Source organism: Sciurus carolinensis, chromosome 4, assembly GCF_902686445.1.
Source record: "Sciurus carolinensis chromosome 4, mSciCar1.2, whole genome shotgun sequence".
In the NCBI taxonomy this organism is placed as follows: Eukaryota; Metazoa; Chordata; class Mammalia; order Rodentia; family Sciuridae; genus Sciurus; species Sciurus carolinensis.
Genome location: NC_062216.1, coordinates 103,289,713 through 103,304,274, shown reverse-complemented (window position 1 = coordinate 103,304,274; position 14,562 = coordinate 103,289,713). Strand labels below are relative to the sequence as shown.

The 14,562-nt window shown below is 42.6% G+C and overlaps 1 protein-coding gene across 6 annotated transcripts in view; it reads left to right on the top strand.

Moving 5' to 3' along the window:
* The window catches only part of Prickle1 (prickle planar cell polarity protein 1), a 106,038-nt gene that overhangs the window by 72,867 nt on the left and 18,609 nt on the right, over positions 1-14,562 (top strand). The window contains exon 1 of one of the 6 annotated variants that reach the window (XM_047551304.1): positions 8,517-8,534. The exons of 1 other annotated variant lie outside the window; for it this stretch is intronic. The gene's annotated coding sequence lies outside the window, so the exon portion shown is untranslated. Of the gene's footprint in view, positions 1-8,516; positions 8,535-8,877; positions 9,097-9,206; positions 9,299-9,443; positions 9,462-14,562 lie in introns of those variants that run through there. 4 more of the 6 variants (XM_047551299.1, XM_047551302.1, XM_047551300.1 and 1 more) reach the window with 4 other exon arrangements.

Sequence of the window (14,562 nt, the reverse complement as noted above, 5' to 3'; positions counted from 1 at the left end):
GAGACCCTTTTCCCTCATGGGTGTTAATGATGCTGATGGCCTCCTGAGCCGTTCAGATCCCACTTGTATTCCCAAGAAGCAGTTTCTTTTGTTTGGATGCCTTTAAAGAAAGCACACCCAGCTTTTCTTTTCAAAATTCCTGTTTGTGGGGCTCACTGGAAGAGCGCTTGCCTAGCATACCCAAGGTCCCAGGTTCAATTCCAGTCCCCACATCCATCCTTGTTCTCCCTTTCTACACCAGCCACTTGAACCCATGACCTCAGGATTGCGTTTGGTTTCTGACCAGCCTAACATCCAGTTTCACCAGTTCACAGGTTCTAAGGCTGATGTTATCTCCTGTTGTTTTATATTTTATTTTTGTGTCTTGAAAATTATCTTTCAGTGTGATCAACAACAGGTTGCTAATGGCCTTGTGTCTTACAGGTCTGGATTGGAAGCAGACAATTTTGCACAGGGGATCAAATCAACATGCTCCTTGAGGGTGTGAACTCATGCAGCCAAGAAGAGTCAGTAGTTCTGTAGTTCTGGCTTCTGAACCTTACCTAAATTAACTGTATTAACTAGTCTCCTCCAATAGGTCATCTTTATTATGCTCAGCACCATGAAATAGCAGAGAGGGACAGATACTGTTGTCAAGAAACTTCTAGTCTAGATGGAAACAAGATCAGTGGACCCAAAACTATGAACTGACTACTCAAGGGGGCAGGTAGCATGTTTTCTGTGGTCTGTGTTAATCCAGCAATTCAACATGACGGTTTTCACTGAGAATAGCTAGATACTGAACTAATTGGAATGGGGTTGGCAGAGGGAGAATGAGAGCACTTGAAATATATCTCAGGGCTGGGGATATAGCTCATTTGGTAGAGTGCTTGCCTTGTAAGCACAAGGCCCTGGGTTCAATCCCCAGCATTGAAAAAAAAAAAAAATTCTCAGCTGGGTACGGTGACACATGCCTGTAATCCCAGCAGTTTAGGAGGCTGAAGCAGGAGGATTACAAGTTCAAGACCAGGCTCAGCAACTTAGTGACGCCCTGAGCAACTCAGTGACACCCTGTCTCTAAATAACAAATAAAAAGGGCTGGGGATGTGACTCAGTGCCCCTGGGTTCAACCCCCAATACCAAAAAATATTAAAAATTAAAAAATAAAATACATATGTGTGTATATATTTTAAATATATGGAAGATATATCTATATAATATATCTATATAATATATCTATCCATCTATATATATATATATATATATATATATATATATATATATATATACACACACACACTAACTCAAGCAATGGCTTTAGTCCATCCTTACTCGTGAAGATGCTGAGTGGGAAAGTTGAGCTTCTGGGTTATTCCATACGTATTCACTTATAAGGGAGAGAATCTGATCACTCCAATTAATAGAATTTCTGAGAGAAAAAATAAGCAACAATTTTGGTGGAGGGACTGGTCTGAATGAGATGGTAACATTGGGACTAATGGAGAGGCTTGGAAGAGTGGGAATGCAGCATGGGAGCCCTTGGTCTAGTGGGGCCTTGGGAGTATTTCCTGGGCTTATCATGAATTTACATATTGGAAAATTATCCAGGCTAGTAAGAGTGAGTGACTGAATATACTCAAGTAAAAGAAATGGCAGGACTAGGCAAAGGGTCATGAAACAGCATGATACAGTTGCAAGCTACCAGTTGTAGAGCTGAAAGTGAGTTATAACAGGTGATGAAGATGGACCTGGAAGGTTCAATAGGTGCTAGAACCGCAGGGACTCCTTTGCAGAGAACCTTAATTTTATCCCATGGAGGTGCTACAAAAATGTGGAAGGAGGGACTGTAAAGTAAGAGAATGATGTGGTCAGATTCATGGTATTAAGTAAAGGAGAACAAATGTAGGAATGGGAGGACCTAAGGAAATGAATTAGACTGTTGTAATGTCCCAGGGTGTAGCACAGGTAGACAGCAGTCACAGGATGGGAAGGAGGGACTTAGAGTCAATAGAAACTTTGTCTTTCTTTCTTTTCTTTCTTTCTTTCTTTCTTTCTTTCTTTCTTTCTTTCTTTCTTTCTTTCTTTCTTTTCTCTCTCTCTCTCTCTCTCTCTCTCTCTCTCTCTCTCTCTCTCTCTCTTTCTTTCTTTCTTTCTCTCTTTCTTTCTTTCTTTCTTGACGAGGTCTCTTCATGTGGCCCAGGTGGCTCAAACTCAAATGATCCTCCTGCCTCAGCCTCCTGAGTAGGTGGGACTAGAGACAATTTTAAAAATGCAGGGATCTGGTAGGTAACTAAATGAATATAGGCCAGAAAAAGAGTATCCAGAGCAAAAGAGGCCTCTGATGAGCATGCTTCTGTCTTGCACCAGTACTGGCAGTACCATAAACAGATGGGAATAGAGACAAAGGATAATATTGGTTTGGAGGTGGGTGGAGTATGTGATTTAGAAATCTGAACTCCCCTCCCCCAAGTACAGGATTTTTTGAATCCAGTGGTGCTCGATCACTGAGCTACACCCCAGTCCTCACTTTAAGATAATCCAAATTAAATAATAAGAAAATAACAAGATCAATGAATGATGAGTAGGACATAAATAAGAATATTTAGTATGTGCAAGGTCCCAAGTCAGCATCCAGGAGGATCAAATATGAGCAAAACAGTCATTCACCACACAACAAATATTTAGTTAAAATCCAATCTGTACCACACAAAGTATCCAGTGGACCAAGCCAGGGTATAAGTACTTAGGAATATCACTAAACAAAACAGACACTATCCCTGCCCCTAACCCCTCTATAATTTAATGCATGTTCAGTGTTGAAGAGATTACATCTCCAAACCTAAGGGGAAAAGGAAATATTAAAAATAACTTAGATCCAGACACAGTTACTTATCTAAAACTATGTGTGGTTCAAGACCAGTAGAACAATTTGAATTCCATATCCTGGCCCCTGCTCAATCTAATTAAAGCTTGTAAACCAGTCTCCACTACAAAATCACCTCTTTTAAATCCCTACAGTTGCAGAAAGGGTCTTGGGATCTCAGATAAGATAATGAAATGTTATAGAAAGTTTTGCTGACCTTTTTCATTTTGGCAAGAAGCTTCTGGCTGCTTGAAATAATTCTTTGCTGACACCTCTCTTAAAGCACCTTTGGTTAGTTATAGCACACGGTTAGCAGTGTTAAAAGCTGGCATGCCCAGATTTTCCCTTGTGGGAACCAACCATCTTAGCCAGTGGAGAGTTTAAATAGCAAAAGAAAATACAGGGTGAACAAAATAGATTTGAGCATGTAGTTCATGAAGTCAAACAGCAGACGTTCTATAACTTTGAGTTTCGAGATGGAGCAATGTCTGTCATTTAGGACGTTTTGTATTAAACACCAGCTGCTAGATTGTGGACCCCACTTTCAACACTGTTTTGACCTCTCTGTTTAGGCATTACGTAGTTCTTCTGCAGATATATTTCAACTTGAAAGTCATGTGCTGATTTCTTTCAAGATGAGGGACCCTGAATTCTACCTCTGGAATATGTACATATTATATTTTAAAAGTGAGTATCAATGGGAAGATAAAGTTTGAGATCAGAAATGTAAATCCTTTGGGTTACCTTGAGTTTGTCTCCTGTGGGCACTGAAAAATACTTGCAGTTCCAAGTTAGAGCTCACCTTAGGGCTGAACTTTTGATTGTTCTTCAAAGAAACCATGGGAATGCGGATTCATTTAGGAATGTCAGGGCCCATCTGCCCCTCTCACCTCCCCATTCCCACCATATACAACAGGCAGCCCAAGGCCAGGTTTGTTGCCCCCAGTAATTACTCCTTGAGACACATTGCTGGTCTTCTCTGCCCTTGACTGCTGGGGCAGCTTCCAGGCGCTTCCCATTTGGTTTCTTGGCATGTTCTCTTTACCCTTGCTCTAATTTGGGAATATCTGTGATCATACTTCTCTGCTTAAGCTTCTGTGGCTCCCCACTATCTCTGGGATAACTTGGTGTTCTTATAATGACTTCCACAGCGTGGGCCTGCCTATCTTTGGGCACAGTCTCCAGCCCCTCCCTCCTTTGCTCCAGCTCTTTTGGCCCTTGGACTTCAATTGGTTCAACCTGGTCTAGGCTTTATTCCCTACCCCAGCCCCACTCTACTAATTACCCCAATCAACTACTTGTAATCCTTGAAGATGCCGTTCAGATGTCACCCCACCTTCACACTTCCTTGATCCTCACTGTCTTATTTTATAAATGGTTTTATAATGATAAGTTTCTAGCCAGGTGTTGTGACACATGCCTGTAATCCTAGCCACTTAGGAGACTGAGGCAGGAGTATCTCAAGTTTGAGGAAAGCCTCTGCAAACTAAAAAGGCTGGAAATGTAGCTCATTGATAGAGCACCCCTGGGTTCAATTGCCTATACCACACACATATACAAAAAAAAAAAAAATAATAATCTTCCCTCCCCTGGAAACAATACTAATGCTTTGATATATATATATTCCCTAAATAATTGGACTTTACATATAGTATCTTATAAATGATTAGTTATAATGATGTGATCATAATATATTTTGGCGGTAGCCACTTACTTTATTTTGAATATCTTTCCATAGTATAGCTCAAACGATGCTTTTTGGAAGATTTACTCTGAATTTCTTAACATTTTGGCAGTTTTTCAGTAGTGAAGTTTAAGAATGTATTAAACCCCAGATCTACAGGAATTGAGAAGTTTGTGGAACCTAAGGTCAGAACTTATTTAAAATCAGTAACAAACTTTTCCTGGGGTGGGGGAAATCATCCTTCTTGATAGTTGGGAGTGAGGGGTGGGTTTTTACTATAGTTCCAACCTGAACAAGAATCAGGGGTAGACCCCATCCTGTATCTTCCCACCCAACTTGGGTAGTAAGCACCTATCCAGTGTCAGTGTCAGGACCAGCTATCAGAAAGTATTAGCCTGGGAACATGCAACTTGAGATAGAGGACCTGGTTGCTTTGGAAGAATGGCTGTGGCTACGGTGGTGGGGGCAGCTTTGGGAGGAGGCTAACCCAGGGCTTAGGCAGGGCAGTGTCTTCTTTGAGTTGAAAATGGATTGTGTTCCCTCCTCAAAGTTCGGAACATTGACTAACCCAAACTCCAGTATTTTAAGAGATGGAAAACAACAACAACAACAAAATCTAACACCTTAGAGAAGTGATTTATCCCAGTGTCAGACCTAGTAATTGACAGTGAATAGGCATTTAGTCTCCTAACTCCAAACCCCCTGCATCAGGGTACTTTGAAGAGAGTATTTACCTCATTCACAAAGTGGAGGTAGGGGGAGGGGGAGAGGACTGGAGGAGTAATTCTAAAGGGATTGGATATAGAAAATGTTAAAGAACCAGTGCTCTCTAATCACATTGCTTTAAATATAATCAAAGGGGAAAGAAATTGGAGACCTAGAGAAACTGCAACCTATTATAAAGCTCTATAATGCCTGTTGGCTCTAGGAAGAGCTTGATATCCACCTTGGAGCCTTTCCCTGGGGATACTAAGGACTAGCTAATGGTAACTAGAATTTACAAATGTTCAGTGACCCACCAAGGTGTACTGTCCAAAATGAGATACAACAGAAATGTTTAAAATTGACCAGAAAGCAAGATACATTGCACAAATATGCAGTGATAACAAATTTGGAGGACAAACATGAAGAATTATTCCAATGATTCCTCCAGATCTGTTTCTGAAGGATCCCCAGAACTGTTTTCAGTTCTACAATTGCATGATTTTGCTTCTTTTAGTTAGCTATCTGTACATTGTCAACACAAACTAGCTGCTGTTCTAGATAATATTCTCACTGCAGACCGAAACTAAAGCCATACTTAATATTACATTGCCAACTGCCTCTCAAATTTAGTTCAGTGAGATGTCATGATGAATATTGGAGCCTTTGATCTTTCTTTTCAGTTAAGAAACTTAAAGGCATCTAATCATTTAAATATATTCTTCCTAGATCGATGACATTTGGTTATAAATCCTTTCAAATGTCTGAGACCAAGAGTATTAAAACTTAGGCTTAAAACCAAAAAGGAGGTCTGTTTTACAAAGAAAGAAAGGAAGGCAAGGTGCAGAAAAGACCTCAAGGTCACTATGTGAAAGTCACAGGAGAACCAAGGATTAGCACCAAGATTTACTTTATATTGTGTACATTTTTCCTTTCTACTAGACCCAATATATAACTGGCTGGCATTTGACAGACGAAATACCTCTTTATTTTTCTGTCCCCTGGCATGTTTCAGGTTTTCTATTATAATCTCCTCTATTAGGACAATGTAGTTCAGCATGACTTTCGATTAGAAACAGTTATTTGTAAAGGTATGATATACCTGTGAGGACCTGGGAAGAAAGATGTGTGGGAATCATTCATTCAACTCATCTTTATTGCACTTGCCTTCTGTGTGCCAGGAATAATATAGTAGCAAATCCCAAAACGTTGGAGCCCCTAAGGAAGAAAACAACAAACCAATGAATAGACAGACATGTGACTCCAGGCAATGACAAATGCTATAGAGATGGATATTGCAAATGAAGGGAGGGGGTGGTATTTGGGGTTAGGGGACTGGACCAGGCCTCTCTGTGAAGGTGACAGCACAGCAGATCAGAATGGAGGAAACTAAACCCTGAGAATTTGGGGGGTTTCTTTCTCACCCACCTCTGTAAGCAATGACTGTTCCGCCTGACTGAAACAAAAGGATGCTGGTTGGAGGGCCTTGCTCCCTATTCTGCATAAATTCACGCTTGTCAATAGCAGTGCCATTTAGACCAGACCAAATTCTGTTTCATTCAGATTCATAGTAGGAAGCTTTTAACTGTCTCCAACTGTATAGACAATAAAGTTGACAGTACCTGTTGAAACGTTGCAAACAATATGTACAAGTGACTGTCTTAGAGGAAACATGCCCTCTAATTTTGTGGCCTCAACTAATGGGAGCTCTCCTTTTACACTATTTCAAAAAGGGTCAGCCTGGCTGGATGCATTCACCTGCAGATATTCCCTGTATGAAATGATAGTTTAGAGTCTGGTTTAATCAATAAATCATTGCACATTTGTTCTACAGATACTGTGAGTTAAAGTCATTCCTGTGGAAGCCCAAACAGAATAAAGTAGGAAAAAGGAACTCAGACCCAGGTATTCATGGTTAATTTCACAGATCCACAGGGGAAAGTGGTAACCTTTGAAGTCTTCCCACAGATCATCGTGCCCTTAGGCCAGAAGAGTTCTATGTTAGAAATTTGGGAATCTTCTTGAAAACTGGAATCCATTTAGCTGATAGTTTATTTGAATTACAAATTGTGTTGTCTGAATCAATGTTCCCAAACTAATCTAACAACGAAATCACAATTTTTGGCCCTTGCCACCTTAAAAAAGTAAAACACACTGATACACACACACACACACACACACACACACACACACATCCACTTCTGCTCAGCTGCTTCATTTTGTAGCAGAGATAACAAAATTTGGTCACTAATTATTTACTTGGCTGATATATTTATGGCAACTTGTTTGTGTATTTTTAAATCACATTACAATAGACTATTGTTCACTAGCATACTGTAGAAATATACATGTTGCATATTTCTGCCAAGGAATTCTGATGGTACAGGTTTTTTTTTTTTTTTTTTTTTTTTAAAGAAAGAAAAAGTTGATGCTTAACTTTGCATGCCCGTAATCCCACCTGGAGACTGAGGCAGGAGGATGGAAAGTTTGAGGCCAGTCTAAGCTATTTGGTGAGACCCTGTCTCAAAAAACCAAAACCAAAACAAACAAAAGACCACAAGGGAACAGTGACTATTTTGAAGTTGCTTTTATTTACTAGCTTACTAGAAACTGGTGAAGCTCTTAAATAATGTGCTCCCCCGCACCCCTCTGCTTCTCTTGGCATGTTATCACCTGGAGATAAGGTGGCAATTGTTGAAACTAAAATTTGTAGTTCAGAGACTCAGACCTCTGCTGTTGACTGTTTTTAATCTATCATTTCTTTTTGTGTTTGCTTCGCAGTCCTGTTTTTGCTTCTTTTGGTCCTTTCTGGTAGACAACTGCAGCCAAGTTCCACTTTCTCTTAGTGTACCTATAAATAGCTTAGAAGCAAGATTAGCCATAAGCATGGAGCATTTTCTTATGTTTGAATAATGATATTCACCCAATTTGTTTGTAAAAACTCTTGCTAGCACTTGAGTAAGTACATTGCTTGACCTAACGCCTTCTCTTTTGCTGTTATTTACTGATAAAAATAAATCTCCTGCTCTAAGCAGCAGGAATCACTCCTAAATGCAAGGAAGTCTTAAGGGGAGAATTCATATGTTAATGAGCCCTTCCAAGTGAGAACTTGGTTAAACGTGCCATTTGCTGACATTGTTATGGGCAGAGTGGAGATGATTTAAGTGGTAGCCTTGCATATTCTCTCGGACTAGTGGCCCGCATGTGCACCTGCGGGAGGGGGAAGTTTACTTAAGCTTCCTGGGGTATCTGAATCGCAGCGACTCGGATCACTAAGGCTCTGGAGAATGGAGCCAGTGGACGGAGGTAGGTGCTGGAGCCAAGAAGCTGGCCAAGTGGGTGGCTAACTTTTCGAGGAATAACGTGCGCTCGGGACCTCGTGGACACCTGCCAGGGGCACGGTCAGCAGTGACAGTTCCTGGAAAGCGGGCAGCGTGGAGATCTGGCAGGGTAGGCGCCTCCTGCGGTCGGGAGCCGGGAGCCCAGCCTGGCTAGAATCGGGAGCTGAGCGGCCAGACCGTGGCGCTCCGCTGAGGGTGGGATCTGCAGGAAGCGAAATGGTTACTTTTTTTTTTTTTTTTTTCCACTGCGGGCTCTGGTTACTTCTGAAGCCGCGGGCCCCAGGCGGGCTCCCGTCCCTGAGTGGAGACGGTTTTTTTTCTCTGGGCAGTGGAGGATCTCGGAGAGTCGCAGAGCTGGGGCGTGGGAGATGCGGTGGCCTGGACAAGGCTTCTCAAACACAAGGAAGCAGAGCCTGCAAAGCCAGTGGTGACAGAGGGTTGCCACCAAGCTGGAGGATCTTTTGCCCGGACCCCCGCGGCTGGCTAGGGAGCTGCAGTGGGTGAGAATCACTACGGTGCACCGAAAGGTGGCTCCACAAGGACAGGCCGGGGGCGGGGGTGAAGAGTGCGTCACGGCGGGGCGGGAGCGACCCCTCGCCTACCAGGCGGGGCCAGTACTGCACCGCGACCCCAGGGGCGCGGCCGGGCGAGGACTTAGTGGGGACCCTACTCTGGCTACCCTTCTCAGTCCGCTCTCCTAGGGTCTCTTCCGGAAATGCGTCGGCCGGGGTAACGTGGGGGGCACCCAAACCTTTTTTCCTCCGGGAGCTAACAGCGCCGGGCAGCAAGCCGCAGAGCGGTGAGCGGCGAGTGCGCGCTGCGGGGCTCCGCGCGTTCAGGGGCTGAGGCGAGGGTTGCAGGCCGTGCTCGGCTCCGCTGCCCGAGACTGCAGGTGGGGACCCGCTGTCTAGGTATCGGGGCTTGATGGCAACAGGCGGCAGGGGCTGAACGCCGGAGGGCTGGGGGATGCGCATCAGGGCGCGCTTGCAGGGAGGGGGCTTCGCGCCGGAAGCTGGGGGATAGACGTAGGGACCCGCAGGCACCCGGTGCCGCCGCAAGCTGCGGGACTGGTGGTCTTCTGCGGAGGTGAAGAGGCTGCGCTGAGAGGTACTTCTGCAGGAGGTGGGTAACGGGAATTCGGGGCGACTGTTCTATCCTCGGGGACTACGGGGCTGTTCTGGGGGCTTCGCGTCCGCGACGAGGAGGGGTTCGCTCCCTGCCGTTGGGGCTCCACTTCGACCTCGGGCTGCCCAAGACCGGCGACACAGTCGAGGGTAGGGGACCCGGTCGGACCCACGGCCCCGGGCGCCCCCTCGCGGCCTGAGCTGCTGCTGCCGCTGCCGCGCCAGTGCCGGGTCTTGGAGCGCCGGGGACTGGGACGCCTTCTGTAAGGTGTGTCCCTTTTCCTGTTGTGTGGGTGGGTTGACCCCAGGGGTCCCCGATAGCCTGCACTCGCAGCTGTGTAAGAATCGGCCCGCCGAATTTTCCGCGAAGGGTGACATCCCTTCCCGTGTGCTCTTCTCGGGCCCGTTTGAAAAGGCTCGGGTTTTCGCGTTAATCTGTGTCTGTATAAACCAGGCTGTGTGTGGAATTTGTTTTTACAACTCGAGTCTTGTGACTTCTCAAACACTTTATTGAAGTGTTTTCTCTGGAAACTTGTTTCAAATGAGTGCTGTGAGTTTCACAAAGAGGAGTGTTGTTCAGGAGCCAACAGGTGACGGGTTGAAACCCGAGTCTGTGTGTACATTGGAGTCGAGTCTGGCTGCCGTTTCCTTGGGCCGCTGTTGGAAATAGAAATTCAAAAAAATCAATAGGAGACTGACGGGAACACGGTTTTGAGAAAATATCTGCGTCCCTCATTATGGAAAATAATGAGCTCGTTAGGACAGTGCCTGGTGTAGTAGGCCTCATGCTGCAGCAGATGCATTTTGGATCTTGTCTTTATGTACCAGTTTACAGCCAAATAACCTGACCCAAAAGCGTCGCTCTGGCAAAGGACCCTGCTTTGTCATCATGTTTCCTCCTTTTGTTAAGCAGTCTGCCTTACTGTCGTGGAATGTATTTGTGTATGAAATTAGAATGCTTTGAGAGTTCCACATTTCCTCTTGGAAAAATGGATGATGTTTTGGCAACTGAGTGGTACATGACAGCCCACTCAGCTGTCGGAAAATGTGCAAGCTGGGTGGAGATTTACCTGGAAAATGCAGAAAATACCAAAGGGTTATTGCTGGTATGAAGTACTTTTAGTTAAGGAATGTTTGATAAACATATCTTCTGATAGATAACTTCGTTATAATATTCATATATTATATTTTTCAATATAAGTGAAATTGAATTGGGCTCTTTTGGCAATGAATTTTGTCTCTAGCAGACAATAAGTCATTGAGTGTACTTTGGGTGTGTGAAAACTTTAAGAAAATTACAGTGTAGTCCTATTGTGCAATTCAGATCTTAATTGCAATAGTTTTGATAGTTCTGGATTTATTTTAATTTTAAATTAAAAACATCACAAACAAGGAACTTTTTATAATGGAAGTGTTACATGTTTGTACTGCCAAATTTGTCTGTAGTTAAATTTAATTCTCCTGCATATTTAACCAGGAAGTTTTTGAATGGAGAACCTGTGATCTTCTATGCAGGAAGGCCTTGTTAACAAGCAGTCTTAACAAAGGAGTCCTTAAAACTGCTTGTGGCCTACAGGATGGCACTTAGAAGCAGGGGACACCTAGGGAATTTTAACCTAACTGACTTCACAAATTAGTATCTGTTCTGGTTTTTAGTGATCAAAGGATTTCTGATTTACTTGAACATGTTCACACAAGAAATACTTTTTCAGCTAAGTGAGATAAGCCAATCTCAAAAAACCAAAGGATGAATGATATCACTAATAAGTGGATGATGACACATAATGGGGGGTGGGAGGGGTTAGTGTTAGGGTTAGAGTTAGGGTTAGGGAGGGGGGCAAGAATGGAGGAAGGAAGGACTGTATAGAGGGAAAAGAGAGGTGGGGGGGTGGGGGGAAGGGAAAAAATAACAGAATGAATCAAACAACATTACCCTATGTAAATTTATGATTACACAAATGGTATGCCTTTACGCCATGTACAAACAGAGAAACAACATGTATCCCATTTGTTTACAATAAAAAAAAAAAAAAGAAATACTTTTTCATAAGGACCCTACAATCTCATGATAGTCTTCACATAGGCACTAGAGAGAAATGTCACTGGGAAAAGTGTTGGAAGTTAGACCTTAGACTTCATATTCCATGAGTAGCACTGAAAATTATTGTTTAGCAGTTGCATGACTTTGATTTAATTTGCTGACTTGGTCCAAGAAAGTGATAAATAAATAATAGGAACCATACCAGAACTGACATATAGTTATAACCTCAAAATGTATCTGATTGAATTTATTCTCCCAAATTCCCTCAAATCCTCCTTCTCCTTCCCAGTTGCCCTATGGTATTTATAGGTACACCATATAGTACGGTATATACCCTGTAGGGATATCACTGTAGTACCGTAGTACCAATAAGTACACCATTTTTCAAGTCTCCTGATACTCAAAATTATATTGTCCACTCAGTTTCCCTCTTTCCTATTAGTGCTTTTTACTTTCCCTCCCAAAGTCTCCATGTTTAGGATTCCTTAGAGACAGTGGGCTTTGGCCTCTCACAGGATCTTTTTCTTACCATGTCAACCTTCTTAAAGGCTAGAAATATCTTCCACTCATTTACTTTTTGTCATTTCCCATTGCCTATAGCATTAGGTCCAAAGTCTCCTGCTTAACGTGTATAATTTCTGAAAATCTGATTCAGATACTGTTGCCATCTATTGCTGTTTCTTGGGAAAAATTTCTCTGTAATGGTTACTGTCCACTCTTCCCTACCTCTGGACCTCCATATACTATTCTTAGTAAGCTTTCTGGATGAAAAAAGTAAAGACTGGTTTATGTGTATGTCAGGGTTAGTCAGAATAATAAACCTTAGCTATTGTGGATGCAGCATGCAGCTCAGTAGGAAATACAGTGATTTCCAGATAACTGAAATAGCATAGCAAAATAATAAAGCTGCTTTTTTAGTTTGTAAAACATCTCAAACCAAATGATATCTCCCTTTACCAGTGAATCCTGTGTTTACAGGAGGATTGCTTATGCCCTCATCCACAGTGTGGTCACTAAGTACTTTGAGACACAATTTTTCAGATTAGTTTCTTTTTTTACAGAATAAAATTGCAAACAACAAACTAAAAAAAGAGTTTGGAGTTGTTGGCAAAGGGGAAGCCTAGTTAAAAGATAGAAGTAGCAGGAACCAAAACATGAGAACAGGGGAAAAAACTACAGAAAGTTTGCCACTCATCAGAGTTATGAATTGAGGGGTACTGTGCTGTTCTGGACAACAGCTCCTCATTAGAAGTAGCCCTAAATTGCCCTCAAGTTCCAGGGTGAGGACTGGGTTCCCAGGTCACACCCAGCTGGATGACTAGACTAGAACTCTAGTGTCTTGAATCTCAAAGGGAGCAATTTTTCCAGTGTGCTCAAAAGGAAAACAAGTAATCAGCACAATGCTAAATCACAAACTGTTTACACACATACCACCATTAAAGAAAGCAAGGAAATAAAGAGTGGAATTTGGAAACATTCTTATCACAGTGGCTACATTTTCTTTAAGCTCCCCCCCACACCCACCACCACTGGAATAAGTGTCAGTTGCTTTTCTTTTTATATGCCCCAGAACCCATCAATAGTGACATTTAGTGAATAAATCTAGAAAGTGAATTTCATGAGGAGTCCGCCAATACATCACTGTGTGGGGTGCATGGGACCATACTCTTAATTTGGGAAACAAGTGCCCCCTCACAGTCAAGCATAAATGAGGTGTTTACAGTTGTTCAGCCTAAGACTACTGGATAGACCCTGCTTTGCTGTTGACCATTATACACGCTCTGTGTGTGCGCTACATGTGTGGTGTCTGAAGTTTTATGTGGGGACTAGTTAGAAGCTGCCTTCAAGGCAGCTGGAAATGGTGGTCAATAATTTGGCAAAATTGTGTGCCCTTCAGGAGGCTAGAGCCCTTCTGAATTCAAAAAGGATGTAACCCAGGCGTCAACATGGTCTTCATTTGTTACTGACATGTTGTTCCTATTCCAAATGTCACTGTCGGCTTCACAAAAACCTGTCTAGTCAGTGGAAGTAATAATGCCAATTGGTACACTGCACAGTGACACTAATTCTTTATTTTCATGTAATTCTTTTGCATCCTTAAGTTAAACCATCTTTGGAAGAAAAAAAATGCAGTTTTTAAAGAAGCAGGTCCTAAAATGTTAGGTGACTCATGAAAGGTATGAAAGACTTCAGAGCCCAGTTTACAGAATGCTGGGAGCACCAGATTCCATTCTCTGAGTATAGCTTTTGCCCCTTGGAGCAGATGTTCTCTTGACAATTATATGATGATTGAGAAGTTATACATCTGCAAGTGTTTGTGTTTGATTCCTTTTAAATGGTAAGAAGTAGCTATTTCACTATTTTCAAGGAAGAGGGGAGAGAAAGGGCAAAGGAAGCAATGAAACTGTTCAGTTTCTGTGGCATACTTGCATATTCCAGAATACCCCCATGAAACAAAGAAAAAAGCATCCTGCTCTCTGCCAACCTGGAGTTTCTTACCTCCCTTATGTCGACATTTAATCTTCAACAAAACAGTGTCAGCAAAGAACTCAGAACCTGCCTGAATTAAATTCAAATATCTGTTCTCTGTGCTTGCCTTTAATGCCATCCTTGATGGTATTATTAGCTGTTAAAGTTTTTTGCTTCTCTTTAAAAAAGGCGGGAGGGTGGTGTGGTCTGTGAGTGAGAGAGAAACAATGATCAAGCAGGTAGAGCAAAGTATGAACAATTGAGTCTTGTTACTTTTCTGAAATTTGAAATTACATCAAAATAAAAAGTCACAAAAATAGTGATGTGCAGGGCAGAGACAGAGCCACTGTTGTCCATCG